This window comes from Berghia stephanieae, chromosome 15, assembly GCF_034508935.2.
Source record: "Berghia stephanieae isolate SIO BIC M18660-M18661 chromosome 15, UCSD_Bste_1.3, whole genome shotgun sequence".
NCBI classification, from domain to species: domain Eukaryota; kingdom Metazoa; phylum Mollusca; class Gastropoda; order Nudibranchia; family Aeolidiidae; genus Berghia; species Berghia stephanieae.
The window spans coordinates 1,214,904-1,222,403 of record NC_088374.1 but is presented as its reverse complement, the minus strand read 5'-3'; the positions used below and the strand labels follow the sequence as shown (position 1 = coordinate 1,222,403).

Sequence of the window (7,500 nt, the reverse complement as noted above, 5' to 3'; positions counted from 1 at the left end):
GGGGGGGGTCTTTGTTTTCTTATTGTCTTTGTCTTTCACTTGTTTTGTTTTATTTTGTTTTTCTTTAAAGGGGGGGGGGGGGGGGATTTGGTCTGGAGTTGTACTTTCTCTGGAGGATTTTTTTTTCTGATATGTTTCATTTCCCCCCCCCACCCTTTTTTTTCATGTTTTTTTGTTTGTTTGTTTTGTTGTTTTTTTTTATAATTATTAACTTATTGATTGAGATTATATTTTGCATCATGTTTTATATGTTTTTCTACATTTCGAAGAGAAATAAAGAGTTTTGCATAATTATTGATAACTAAGTCATGAAACGAGCATATATTTAATGCATATATCGTTGGTCCCATCGATGACGTCATTCACTTCGCCTATGTCATGGTTTTGTTATTTATTCGTTCATTGCTGATGGAATAAAAGTTGGACTGGTCAAAGAGCCAATGCTATAAATAGCACCGCTTGTTGTGAGTTTTATTACAGTGCAGTCACTTGATAGTTGTCAAATTCAAATATATATAATATAATGGAGTGGGGTCAGGGGTCATTGGACCTCCCATTAGTGGCGGGGAGGTCTCTCTCTCTCTCTCTCTCTCTCTCTCTCTCTCTCTCTCTCTCTCTCTCTCTCTCTCTCTCTCTCTCTCTCTCTCTCTCTCTCTCTCTCTCTCTCTCTCTCTCTCTCTGCGGGTGGTTGGATGGGAGCATCACCCTTGAATCATATACCTATGATGTTCGCATGGGTGTACGATCCGATAGTGATGTCGTTTTCTTTTCTCTTTACTAGCCTATCCTGCTTCTTTGGTTTGTGATTGTATTTTTGACAGGGGATATTTTTTTTCCTGTAAATCCTCTGCCTGTCTTGGTTATTTATAATTTAGCTTATGATATCTTTAGGTTATGATTTTGATTGACATTTGTACTATTTTTGTTAGATTGTTTGTTTTTTTGTTTCAGCGGTCTCTCATATAACCTCAATTGTGTTGGAAGAGACCTAAAGCAACAAACAAACAAAATCTCTCTCTCTCTCTCTCTCTCTCTCTCTCCCAATATTTCAGTCGAACTCGACTGGGGATTAAACCTCAGACCTTCTGACAACCGGTCAGACGTGCTATTATTACACCACAGAGGTCCCCGATAGTTTGGGACAATTTGTATTCCTATATTCTTGACGAGATGACGCGTGTTAGGCTGTGAACCCAGGCTTAAGCCCATTGCTGGTGTTTTCTTGGCATCCACATATGATCCCTATTTGAGTCACCCCCCCCCCCCCCCCCTTTACTATTCTTTCTCTTGGGTGTCTGTAATTTTAATTCTATAATTTATTCACGTTCCCATATTCTTCTTTTTAACTTCCGCTTAAATGAGCTAAATGTGTTGCAAGCTTCGTAGAACCCTTGATAACAAACAGAACAAACTTCGCATATATTATGGTTGTTATTTATTCGTTCATTGCTATGAAGTAAAAAATACTGGAGAGAAACACCAAGAGGAAGACACATCATAAAAGATCCCACCAAAAGAATGCCTGCATTCCACAACGCCTGTAAATACTGGCTTTCCTCAAATCGCCTCTTAACTGGACATCTCAGAACTGCATCAAATGGCATGTGAAGACGGAAACTTGTAAACACAATGACGCCTGCCGGAAATGTCAGGCAGCCCAGAGACCAGCGATCACATCGTCCTCCACTGTCATGTAACAAAACTTGAAAGTGGCTGCGAAACAGTTATCAGGGCGGAGGAAGCTGGGTTAGCGAAATGAATTTGGCGGTGTAGCCTCACGCTACGACTAACACTAACTAAAGAATGAGTTTTATTACAGTCCAGTCCTACGATAGTTCTCAATTATAATAACCAGTTCACCGACAAATTTAAAAGACCCTCATTTTGCCAAGAAAATCATGTGGTTTGACACTCGCTTGTGGATCGGAAGTTCCTTGGTTCGAGCCTTGCTCGGCGCATAGTTCAGTCCTTGGAAAAGACTCTTACTCTTTACATTCTCTCAAGTGTTCAATGAGTACCTGGCCGTCAACAGCGTTGTCTCTGTCGGAGAAATTGTAATATTGCCTTACAGGCCTCATGTCTTGTTCTATGTGCTACGTGTTTCTGTTGGTCAGGGACCCTTTGTAAAGCGCTATGAGAACGTTTAGTAGATCTTGCCCTCTATAAAAACTCAATTATTTTATAAATAAAATAAAAAAACTCTCAAGGCTGTGACTTCGCAAAACTCTCAAGGCTGTGACCTCGCGAGGTCTTCCAGCAGTCCCAGGTTTGACAGTTTTACCGATTGAGTCCTTGGAAAATACGTTATTTACTCACATTATCTCACTCCGGTGTAAAATGGGTACCTGACCTGACACACTCAGGTGTAAAATGGGTACCTGACCTGACACACTCAGGTGTATAAAGGGTACCTGACCTGACACACTCAGGTGTAAAATGGGTACCTGACCTGACACACTCAGGTGTATAAAGGGTACCTGACCTGACACACTCAGGTGTATAAAGGGTACCTGACCTGACACACTCAGGTGTATAAAGGGTACCTGACCTGACACACTCAGGTGTATAAAAGGTACCTGACCTGACACACTCAGGCGTATAAAGGGTACCTGACCCGACACACTCAGGTGTAAAATGGGTACCTGACCCGACACACTCAGGTGTAAAATGGGTACCTGACCCGACACACTCAGGTGTAAAATGGGTACCTTACCTGATACACTCAGGTGTATAAAGGGTACCTGATCTGACACACTCAGGTGTAAAATGGGTACCTGACTTGACACACTCAGGTGTATAAAGGGTACCTGACCTGACACACTCAGGTGTAAAATGGGTACCTGACCTGACACACTCAGGTGTATAAAGGGTAACTGACCTGAAACACTCAGGTGTAAAATGGGTACCTGACCTGAAACAACGTTGTCTCTGTGGAATAAAATACACCAGTGCAATATAGCCTTAGATGTGTCTTGTCCTACATGTCAAGTGTTGCAGTTGGCTTATGACGCTTTGCAATGTGGTTTAAGCAAAGTCCATGGATATGACTGTTTAAAAACATAAGGCGAAAAAAGACACCGAATAAAACTGTGAAGCAATCACCAGGCCGTCCCATGATCACCATAAATAGTAAACCATTTGTTAACGAAGGGAGCTAACTCGATAACAATAATATGGTGTATATTTTTTCACCGTTACGTCCCCTGAAAGTTGGTTTAAAATGAAAGTAATGTTCGATTGTGATTTTTTGTTTGTTAGCATTTAGTGGCGTCAGATCTGCGCAACATTGATCTGTTCCTCCAGGAAAATGCCATTTTCTCTCCCAAATTATGCCACAAAATACCCATTACATTTGCGTGTATTCCTCTTCGTGCGGACATTTTAGGGGATCTCAAAATAAATACTTAGATAGTGTGCTCTTGGAATCTACATCTGTTTCCTATTTGAACTAATTCCCCTTTGTCTTACCTTTTCTTTTTTTCTTTAATTTTAATTATAGAACTTTTTACTAACCCATTTTCATCCTTTATACTGGCGTCATCATCTTCATCATCATCATCATCATCATCATCTTCATCATCATCATCATCATCATCATCATCGTCGTCATCATCATCATCATCATCATCATCATCATCATCATCATCATCATCATCATCATCATCATCATCACCATCATCATCATCATCATCATCATCATCATCATCATCACCATCATCATCATCATCATCATCATCATCATCATCATCATCATCATCATCATCATCATCATCATCGTCATCGCCATCGTCATCACCACCACCATCATCATCATCTTCATCATCATCATCATCATCATCATCATCATCATCATCATCATCATCATCATCATCATCATCATCATCATCATCATCATCGTCATCATCAACATCATCCATCATCATCATCATCATCATCATCATCATCATCATCATCATCATCATCATCACATCATCATCATCACCATCACATCATCATCATCATCATCATCATCATCATCATCATCACCATCATCATCATCATCATCATCATCATCATCATCATCATCATCATCATCATCATCATCACCATCACCATCATCATCATCATCCATGTATTTTACTCATCCGCCAAACTCCATCTTGTTGCCAGTTGTGTCGATTCGTATTGAAGTCAACAGTCTATTCAGCGATGACCTGACAGAGCCGTCACTCAGCATTAGTTGTGTTATGGAGAAATGTGGACACTGTGCTAAAGCCAACATCATACTACAACTGTCTAAAGACAACAGCAAGAGGATTGCCAGTATCCAAGGCAAAAATAAAATTGACTACGGTCGACTTTAAAAATCAACCATCACGGTAAGTGGTATGATTTTCATCACAGTCATTCCTTCATAGCTCGTGGAACTGGAGTTTATCCCGGTGTCCATAGCGTGAAATCGACGAAAGCAATTGTTTGCTAGTATTTGGATCGGACGCTAGTGTATTGCTAAGCACTTTCTGTCAGATTCAAAGATACCCAGCTACTCAATCACTGCTGGGTGAGGGTCAGAAAAAATCTTGACATTGCCCGTAATCGATCTCGGAATTCCTTTGCGTGTCAACCTGAACAATCGGAATTCCCTTTAAATTAAGGTACTCGCTCCATTCTCTCCATCCCTCGAGAGAAGACAAAAGCGTCCTAGTGCTAGAATCTGATTGAGTTAAAATCAAAATGATCGTGGGGTGGTAAAGGAATTTTATAATAACAATAAAATTAGTAGGTAGCCGATAACTAATGTTTCGTATTGCATAACACGCTAAATTCACATTCTCTGTCTCCTTCTCCACTCTTCTTTTCTTTCTCAAACACTACCATTCTCTTCTCCTTCTCACTCTTCTTCTTCTCTCTCTTCTTTTCTTCTTCTTTTCTTCTTCTTCTTCTTCTTCTTCTTCTTCTTCTTCTTCTTCTTCTTCTTCTTCTCTTCTTCTTCTTCTTCTCTTCTTCTTCTTCTTCTTCTTCTTCTTCTTCTTTCTTCTTCTCTTCCTTCTTTTCTCTTCTTTTCTTCTTCTTCTTCTTTTCTTTCTTCTTCTCTCTTCTTCTTCTTTCTTCTTCTTTCTTCTTCTTCTTCTTCTTCTTCTCTTCTTCTTCTTCGAGATTTGACGATTCACCAGACTGTTAATCATGGGGGTCTGAGATTTGACAATTGACTCCCAGTATTGGAAAGTTGATTTTAAAAAAAATATCTCTAGTATTCTGATTTGACTCTCAATGTTTCACACACATATTTTCATATTTTTCCCCAACTTTCCCAATAAATTTGAGCACATCATCTTTTACTAATCAACAATAGTATTGAATGGGTGTCTGTGTATGAGATAGTACCAGCCAAATACATAAAGAGAAACACACGAAACAAAACAAAACAACATCAGAGTACTCAGCTATCGTCGGCATTCTTGCTTTGGGTGTAACTGTTTGTTTCATACACGTTTTTCAAATCGTCAATATACAACAGTGCCTGCACCCTAATTTCTTAATTTGATATTTTTAAAATCATCATCGATCGTGGCTTGTACTCTTGAGCACGTTGCCTGTCAGTGTTTCCACGAATCACGATCCATGTCCATCCATGCCTCCATCCATCCATCATCCATCGTGGCTTGTACTCTTGCACACGTTGCCTGTCAGTGTCTCCATGAATCACGGTCGTCTGAGGTACGCAGAAGTCTGCGTACCTTTTCAAATGACTTTTTGCTATACTTATGTTATTTGAATATGCCATTCTCTGTCTTCCTCTAGCTCTCTTTCCTTCAATCATCCCAGCTGCTACCAACATTTCTATTCCGTCTCTTCTCCACACATGTCCCATAAACCTGAACTGCCTCTTTCTAATGGTAACTATCAATATTCTTCTTTTTCTCAATTTTGCCAACACTTCCTTCTTCGTATACTTGTCTGTCCATAATAACCTCGATTTTCCACATCTCAAATGCCTCTACCCTCCTACTCCTAGTACATTCTTTGTTAAGCGCCCTCCTTTCACAACCGTATAAAATGGTACTTATTGCATGCGTTTCTACTACTTTCATTCTGGCATTCAACTTTAGATTGCTGTTTGACACAAATGGTTACATTTTACGGAACCCATTTTTATTACTGCCAGTTAAAAATATCTAGTCTAGTAGTAAATTAAAAGAACAAACAAAAAGAAGAAAAAAAAGAGATTTTATTTAGATCAATGTCCACTGACTTTCTGGACTTCATCCTCGTGATTCCTAGTGGACCGTAGGGCCACAATGTCCACTGACTTTCTGGACTTCATCCTCTTGATTCCTAGTGGACTGTAGGGCCACAATGTCCACTGACTTTCTGGACTTCATCCTCTTGATTCCTAGTGTACTGTAGGGCCACAATGTTCACTGACTTTCTGGACTTCATCCTCTTGATTCCTAGTGGACCGTAGGGCCACAATGTCCACTGACTTTGTGGACTTCATCCTCTTGATTCCTAGTGGACTGTAGGGCCACAATGTCCACTGACTTTGGACTTCATCTTCTTGATTCCTAGTGGACCGTAGGGCCACAATGTCCACTGACCTTCTGGACTTCATCCTCTTGATTCCTAGTGGACACTAGGGCCACAATGTCCACTGACTTTCTGGACTTCATCCTCGTGATTCCTAGTGGACTGTAGGGCCACAATGTCCACTGACTTTCTGGACTTCATCCTCGTGATTCCTAGTGGAGCGTCGGGCCACAATGTCCACTGACTTTCTGGACTTCATCCTCTTGATTCCCAGTGGACTGTAGGGCCACAATGTCCACTGACTTTCTGGACTTCATCCTCGTGATTCCTAGTGGACTGTAGGGCCACAATGTCCACTGACTTTCTGGACTTCATTCTCTTGATTCCAGTGGACTGTAGGGCCACAATGTCCACTGACTTTCTGGACTTCATCCTCTTGATTCCCAGTGGAGCGTCGGGCCACAATGTCCACTGACTTTCTGGACTTCATCCTCATGATTCCTAGTGGACAGTAGGGCCACAATGTCCACTGACTTTCTGGACTTCATCCTCTTGATTCCTAGTGGAATGTCGGGCCAAAATGTCCACTGACTTTCTGGACTTCATCCTCTTGATTCCTAGTGGACCGTAGGGCCACAATGTCCACTGACTTTCTGGACTTCATCCTCTTGATTCCTAGTGGACCATAGGGCCACAATGTCCACTGACTTTCTAGACTTCATCCTCTTGATTCCTAGTGGACCGTAGGGCCACAATGTCCACTGACTTTCTGGACTTCATCCTCGTGATTCCTAGTGGACTGTAGGGCCACAATGTCCACTGACTTTCTGGACTTCATCCTCTTGATTCCTAGTGGATCGTAGGGCCACAATGTCCACTGACTTTCTGGACTTCATCCTCTTGATTCCTAGTGGACTGTAGGGCCACAATGTCCACTGACTTGCTGGACTTCATCCTCTTGATTCCTAGTGGACTGTAGGGCCACAATGTCCA

General features: G+C 41.2%; 1 protein-coding gene across 1 annotated transcript in view; it reads left to right on the top strand.

The window, feature by feature from the left end:
- The first annotated feature begins 4,011 nt into the window (after nucleotides 1–4,011).
- The window catches only part of LOC144960691 (uncharacterized), an 11,257-nt gene continuing 7,768 nt past the window's right edge, over nucleotides 4,012–7,500 (top strand). Inside the window, exon 1 of the mRNA XM_078893974.1 lies at nucleotides 4,012–4,358. The gene's annotated coding sequence lies outside the window, so the exon portion shown is untranslated. The remainder of the gene's footprint in view (nucleotides 4,359–7,500) is intronic.